This window comes from Bison bison, unplaced genomic scaffold, assembly GCF_000754665.1.
Source record: "Bison bison bison isolate TAMUID 2011002044 unplaced genomic scaffold, Bison_UMD1.0 scf7180017864213, whole genome shotgun sequence".
NCBI lineage: Eukaryota > Metazoa > Chordata > Mammalia > Artiodactyla > Bovidae > Bison > Bison bison.
The window spans coordinates 1,346,957-1,354,739 of NW_011494785.1; the positions used below are offsets into that span (position 1 = coordinate 1,346,957).

General features: G+C 46.4%; 1 protein-coding gene across 1 annotated transcript in view; it reads left to right on the forward strand.

Moving 5' to 3' along the window:
• ANO2 (anoctamin 2, calcium activated chloride channel) overlaps positions 1 to 7,783 on the forward strand; it is a 339,922-nt gene that overhangs the window by 313,556 nt on the left and 18,583 nt on the right. The window lies entirely within an intron of this gene.

The window sequence follows — 7,783 nt, forward strand, 5'->3', positions numbered from 1 at the left end:
AACACTAACTAATCAACCAAACATGCAGAAAACCTACAGAGGCCTCTTTGGCTTGTTCTTCAAGTCAAACCCAATGGTTGTGAGTCTCTCCACGTTCCTGCTGGGGGCAGGGGCTGAGTTACTCCTCCCCTCGTACTGTGCTCTGTTAATGCTGCCATTAAAAGTCTGACTCCAAGACATAGCCAGGATTTGCTTACATGTCCGTCTTCCCCACTATATCCTGTGAACTCTTGGAAGGACAGAGTAGCCTGGCATGCTGCAGTCCCTGGGGTTGCAAAGAATCAGACACGACACAGTAATCTGTTCATCTTTGCTTCCTTAGCAGTGAGCATGGTGCTCAGTATCTAGACTGTGCCCAGTAGATGCTTGTTTGATGAACGAGTGAATGAATGAATAAGTAATGGATGATGGACATTGAGAGCCTTCTTATGCTTCTACTGTCAAGACTTTTACTATTTTCCTAAGTGATAGAGGTCCATTCCAAGAAAGCTGCTCATGTGCCTTCTGCTAACTCTTCCTGCTTGTGTGGTCCATCAACACTTACAAATCTTTTTCACACCAGACAGTGAGTGCCGAGCACAGTTGTCTTCCTTGTCCTTAGGAGAAGGGGATCACTGGACACTGTCTGGAAATGCAGGCTGATGAAAGAAGCAGTGAGGACCTTCCCATGCTTTATTTTTACTTAAGTGTTTATATTCATGAGCTGTTTCTAGCTGAATCTTTTCAGTGACCACCTCCTGAGTGAGGAGACAGACTCATGCCAACATATTCCTGAGTCCTTCCCTTCCATTGCTTATTAGAGGCTCATGATGGGGAGAATTTTTTTTTTTTTTTCCAGCCTCACCATATGTGGGATCTTAGTTCCTCCACCAGGGTTGGAACCAGACACTGCATTGGAAGCACAGAGTCTTAACCATTGGACCTCCAGGGAAATCTGAACAGGGAAGATTCTTAAACCTCCAGCTTTTAATCCCTTTAAACTGACTATATTATACAATTACTAAATTATGGAAAGTATTTTAGAAAGCTAGTTACTTTCTTTAGAGTTAGACTCTCCTAACTGATGGCTTTTAAAACCGACTTTCTCCAAAGCCTTCTGTGTGCGTGACAGAGCTGAGGCTGTCCGTGTGGACGTGTCAGAGGCATGTTAGAACCTCATGGCCTCCCCTCCCTCCCCATCACTAAGCACAATGATTTCCATTCACACATTTCAGTCGTCTGCCTCTTTTCGTGTTTGTTGAGTATTTACAGATGGTGACATTAAGTTCATATTCACGAAACAAGATAACCTCTTAACATCTGCTACGGGAAGGACACCACACAAAATGGTGGGGCCTCGGAAGAGTCAAAAACGTCCATGATCTCAAAGGAGCTTGTGGTTCAGGGTGCAAGTCAGATAAACAAGGAGAGGAACGTGTGCAGGGCATTATGGGAGTGGGGAGGAGAGGTGCCCGGGCTCCCAGTTCTGCCTGGAGGAGGGATGGGGAGTAGAGTGGGGGAGACCCTTCACAGAGGAGGTTCAGTGGAACCTGAATAGAAACGGTAATCCATCTAACAGACAAGAAGAGGAGGAAAATGATAGATTGCCGTGACATGTACCAAGGCTCAGGAATATGGGAAATGTGGTGAACGTAGGGAAGTCGAATGGTTTTCAAAGGCTTGGAAAGCTGGCAGATTCGGTCTCCAAGTGCCATGGCTCAGTGTCAGCTCAGAGTGTGGGTGGGGAGCACGTGTGTCTGCAAAACTAACTCAGGGTCATATCTCAAAGGTCTTGAATGCCATACCAAAGATCTGGGCGGTATCGTGTGTGAGGATGTGTGTGCGTGTGTGACGGAAGTGTAGATATGGTCACTGAAGAATTTTGAGTAAATGAAAAACAACTTGTGTTCCATCAAGAGCTTTTCCACCTGTCCTGGCTGGTCCACTCTATCCCACTCAATACACTATTTCTTCCTTAAGCCGATCGTCCTGAAATGTCCTTCCTGGACAATGTCGAGTGTAATCCACTCCTTGTTATTTTAACCTAAGCCCAGGTAATCAAGGCCAAGATTTTAATTGCATCAGGCAGCACAGGGCTGTAGCTGCGTATTTTCAAAGGAGACTGGTTGCTGGGGATTGAGAAGAGAAAACCAACGGGGTTTGTGCTTACGAGGCTCTCCAGCCTCTGTGCTTTCAGCTAGGTGTCTCTGGAGCACTTGCCAGCAGGCTTTGTAAAGATTTTGTTGAAAATCAACTTATGAATTCCTCCCTAATTGGCTTGGCCCAGGTCTAATCTGTTATTGGTGGAGCCAGCCTGGCTTCTATTATGCTGAGTGCTGAGGATTTCCGGCCCTGCTCCGAGCCTCGTGGAGGCTGGCTATTTTTAGAAGCCAGTCTTGGTGTTGGTGAAGGCTGGTATCACTGTGTCCTCTGAAGCGACCCCAGAAGGCTGCCCATCTGATACAGCGTGTAGACCTCTGGCAACAAAGAGCAAGTCTTGGAATTGCCATTTGTATGCCAGAGGGTTATGGTTTTATACTTTTTTTTTTCTTTCCCCAAGATGAAACAAAGCTTCCTCTTTGTTCCTGCCTCTCTAAGTGGATTCCTGGAAATGGGCTGTGTACCCGGTCCAAGCCGGTAACACCTGTGGCCATGGAACGTCTTCAGAGGGTGGTTTCTCTTGGCCCCAGGACACCCTGGAGAAGTATCAGAGGAGGGACAGGGTGGTGGCGTCACTGGCCTTTGCTGAGCTCACCCTCTTAAGGTTGTATGGTGTAAAACACACAGACATGCCTGGAAGAGGCAAGAGGAGAGACCCAGTGTGGGGCTGGGACCATTTCTGGGCAATATTAGCACTGAGTAGACCCAAGACCAAAGCCTGAGATACCTGGTGACGGAGAGTTGGAGAAAGGGAAGATGCAAAGATCAGGGCAGCCCCCTCAGAGGAGAGAGCTCAAGTCTACCTTGGGAGGAAGCCGAGGAAGTGGAGAGCCCTAACTTTCCCTAAGATCCTGGAAGGAAGGACATTGGATTTCTGAGTGCCGTTTGCATGAGTGTGGAGAGGACAGGCTGTATCAGTTTATAGTCTCTCAGACATAACCCACCCTGTCTCTCCTCCATCAGCCCCCACACTAAGTCCTCCACAGGGCTTTGTAGAGTTTAAACAGTTCTGTTGGAGGAAGTCACTCATACAAACATCACCTCTATAGACCTGAGCTCATTAGAACCAAAGAGACCAACTTAGAGCCCCAGGAATAAGGACAGAGTCATCTATATACTTAAATACAAACATGTATTTTACAGGCTTTGGAAAACGAGTCTGACATCTGTTTTGCTTTCCTTGTTAATTCCACCCTGCTCCACTCTCTACTTGCCCTCACCCCACCCCAGACTCTAAAGTGAATTCCTCAGCAAAGCCTGAGTTAAGGGATGTGATAGACCCTGCATTTGCAGCTGGCTCCCAAAGCTTGCTTTGGAAGATTTCTTCTCCTGGAGAAGGAAATGGCAACTCACTCCAGTACTCTTGCCTGGAAAATCCCATGGAGGGAGGAGCCTGCCAGGCTACAATCCATGGGGTCACAAAGAGTCAGACACAACTGAGCTACTTTACTTTCACTTTCAGCCAGCTAGCTAGCCAGGCAGTTGTTCATCTCAAGGACCTGACCTAGACAAATCTGTGCCTTCTGGTATGTCTTGTCACCAACTGGCAGCCGCTGGTCTCTTAGGGCCTTTGGGGAATCCCCTGGGCATCATGGACCATGGCTAGGATAGCACACCAGTTCAGGGAGAGCCACAGCTCTTGACCGTGGCCCAAGCAAACTGCCAGACCAAAACAGGCGTGCTGGTGAAGTTCTGTGCATTCTCTCTGTCTCGAAACTTCTGCTTTAGTTTTATTTCATTTTGTCAATTTAACTTTGGATCCTGGTTTTTCTCCTTTTTTTTAAATTAATTAATTTATTTTGGGCTGTGCCAGGTCTTCGTTGCTTCGTGGGCTTTTCTCTAGGTGCAGTGAATGAGGGCTAAATCTTCATTGAGGTGCTCAGGCTTCTCATTGCGGTAGCTTCTAGTTGCAGAATGCAGGCTCTGGGGCAGGTAGGCTCAGTAGCTGCGGCTCCTGGGCCCTGGAGCACAGGCTCAGTAATTGTGGCACATGGACTTAGTTGCTCTGAGGCATGTGAGATCTTCCTGGATCAGGGATCGAACCCATATCCTGCGCTGGCAGGAGGATTCTTTACCGTTGAGTCACCAGGGAAGCCCCTGGTTTTTCTTTCTTTACGTGGCTATCCTAGAATCTTGAAGGTTCTCCAAGAGAATGGGAATCACAGCACCACGGCAAATCAGACCTGAAGGGGATTTAAAGTGGTTTCTTCGATTTGAACATGAAGATGCAGAAGTCCAGTGAAACAGAATTGCCTAAGGACCTGAGGCTAGTGAAAAACACATCCAGGGCTGGAAGTGAGGCCTCTGCCTCTCATTCAGTGTTTATACCTTAATATGTGTCTGTTTAAGGTACACACATGCAGGATACATTGCAGCCATCTGTACTCCAGTAAGAATGAAAATACACAGGACAGGTATCACTGAACAGTTATTAAGTGACATTGTTGTGAGCACTTTGTATATGCAATATTATTTACCCCTTTTTCAACCTACTGGGTGGTATTTTTACTATTCTCAATTTGTAATTGCTTAATAACTTGCCTTAATAATTAGGGAACTCTTGGTGGTCCAATGGCTAAGACTAGACTCCACATTCCCAATGCAGGATGCCCAGGTCCAACTCCTAGTTAGAGAACTAGATTCCAGAAGCTGCAACTAAGAGCTTGTATGCCTCAATTAAAGATCCTGCATGTTGCGATGAAGAGCTGATGAAGCTGAATAAATTAATAAAATATTTTTTTAAGTAGGGAGGTCTTTTTTAATAATTTTATATATTTTTGTCTGTGCTGGGTCTTCATTGCTGTGTGGTTTTTCTCTGCTGCAGCGAGCAAGGGCTACTCTCTAGTTGCGGTATATGGGCTTCTCATTGGGGCTTCTCTGGTTGGGGAGCACAGGCTCTAGGCACACAGGCTTCAGTAGTTGCAGCTCTTGGGCTCTAGAGCACAGGCTCAGTAGTTGTTGTGCATGAGCTCAGTTGCTCCACGGCATGTGGGATCTTCCCAGACCAGGGTTTGAACCCATGTCTTCAGCATTGGCAGGCAGATTCTATACCACTGAGCCACCAGGGAAGCCCTAGGGAAGTCTTATTAGACTGACTTTCTTGAGACTCAGGTCTAACTTTGCATCAGCAAATCTATACTGAACCACTCCAAGGGATGGAGCCCTGCCTTCAGGAGATCAATCACAAGTAGATCAATCACAGCAGCGCACAGTGGCAGCTATAATGAAGTAACCACTTTATTGGGGGGCGGGAGGCGGACTTCTCCAAGGAGATAGCATTTGACTGCTCTTGGGGATGCATAGACTTTTGCTAGCTGGAGAATGAGTGCTTGTGTGCCAGTGAAGGGAAATGCTAAGGGGTTCAGGGAGAAATCTGGAGGTGAGGAGCTCGGGGTCCTGGAATTCTGGCAGAAGCATCACGGCTGTGGGAGGTGCTGGGAGGCTGGCTAGAGAGGTAAGATAATCCAGTACCTATGTCCCGAGATAGGGAATCTGGATTCTATCCAGTAACAGAGAGGAGCCAACAGAAAGGTTTGTGGGTAGGTTAGGCGATGGTCTTGGATTCCTGGAGACTTGGGGCTGGATGGATGCGTTGTGTGTGCGCTTGGTTGCTTAGTCGTGTCCAAGTCTTTGAGACTTGGTGGACTGTAGCCGCCAGGCTCCTCTGCCCATGGGGATTCTCCAGGCAAGAAGACTGTAGAGGGTTGCCATGCCCTCCTCGGTGGGATCTTCCCAACTCAGGGATCGAATCCAGGTCTCTCACATTGCAGGCGGATCCTTTGCTGTGTGAGCCACCAGGGAAACCCAGGAATACTGGAGTGGGTAGCCTATTCCCTTCTCCAAGGGACCTTTCCAACCCAGGAATTGAACCGGGGTCTCCCGTGACAAGGAAAGCCGGTAGGAGGAGGTGGTTGCAATTGTCCAGGGAGAAGCAATGGGGGCCTGGACTCCTTACAGCCATTTGACTGGCACAGGCTGCCTCCACTCCTCTGCCCTCACTGATTCTGGAGGGGAGGGGAGGGGAGGGGAGATGCTGTCTTTAATGCATTCTGCCTGCAGGGACAGGATATCTGTCAAATCTAAGCTTCCGTGTCCATATGGAGACTCCCCATGGTACCTACCCTGAGCAGGCTTGAGCTCTCTCCTTCCGGTCTCTACTGTGTCTAGTACATTTTTCTTTCTCTCTTGGTGCACATCGGGTTTCCTTGCACATCTTCGTACATTTCTGTCTTCTGCTTCACACCCAGCTCCTTGAAGGCAGTCCAGACCTTTGCCTCCTTAAATACTTGGCACCATGACTAACATTTAATGAGCTCTCGGTACACGTGTGATGAATGAATCTACTTTCTAAATAAGGCAGTGACTACAGATAGGGCAAGAAGTGGCCAACTCTGGGAGATTTTTTAAAAGTTTACTTTATTGAAGTCTAGTTGACATATAAGTTTGTTAATTTCAGCTGTACAGCACAGTGATTCAGTTTTATATATAAATAAAATATAATATATATATATTTTTCATATTTTCCCATCATAGCTTATGACAGTAAATTGAATATAGTTTCCTCTGCTACAGTAGGACATTGTTTTCAAGTTACATCAACGGTCAGCAAATGAATCCAGCCCACTTTATTTACCACTTTTGTAAATAAAGTTTTATTGGAACATAACCAAGCCTGTTGGTCCATGTTTGGATCCAGCTGTTTTCACTCTGCAAAGGCAGAGTTAAGTTATATGACCAGACCATACAGAAATAGTTACTATCTGCTCAGCCATAAAAAACCATGAAATATTGCCATTGGCAGCACCATAGACGGACTTCGAGATGATCATACTAAGTGAAGTGAATCAGCCAGAGAAAGCAAATATTGTATCTCATATGTCAAATCTGAAAAATAATACAGGGATTCCCCTGGCAGTCCAGTGTGGTTAAAACTTCACCTTCCAATGCAGGTTGGGGGGAGGTTTGATCCCTGGTGGGGAAGCTAAACTCACATGCCTTGCAGCCAAAAAACCAGAACATAAAACAGAAGCAATATTGTAACAAATTCAGTAAAGATTTTTTTTAAATGGTCCACATCAAAAAACACTTAAATAAATGATACATATGAACTTGTTTACTAAACAGAAACAGACTCTAAGACATTGAAACTTATCAAAGGGGAGATTGTCAGGGGAGGGGTAAATTAGGAGTTTGGGATTAGCAGGTACAAACTGCTATATATAAAATAGATAACTAACAAGATCTTCTGTAGAGCACAGGGAACTCTATTCAAGACCTTGTGGTAACCTATAATGGAAAAGAGTCTTAAAAATTTATACACACACACACACACACACACACACGGAGAAGACAGTGGCACCCCACTCCAGTACTCTTGCCTGGAAAATCCCATGGATGGAGGAGCCTGGTGGGCTGCAGTCCATGGGGTCACACAGAGTCGGACACGACTGAGCGACTTAGCAGCAGCAGCATATATACACAAACACATGTACATACATATGCATGGGCTTCCCTTGTAGCTCAGTTGGTAAAGGATCTGCCTGCAGTGCAGGAGACATGGGTTTGATTCCTGGGTCAGGAAGATCCTCTGGAGAAGGAAATGGCAATCTACTCCAATATTCTTGCCTGGAGAATCCCATGGACA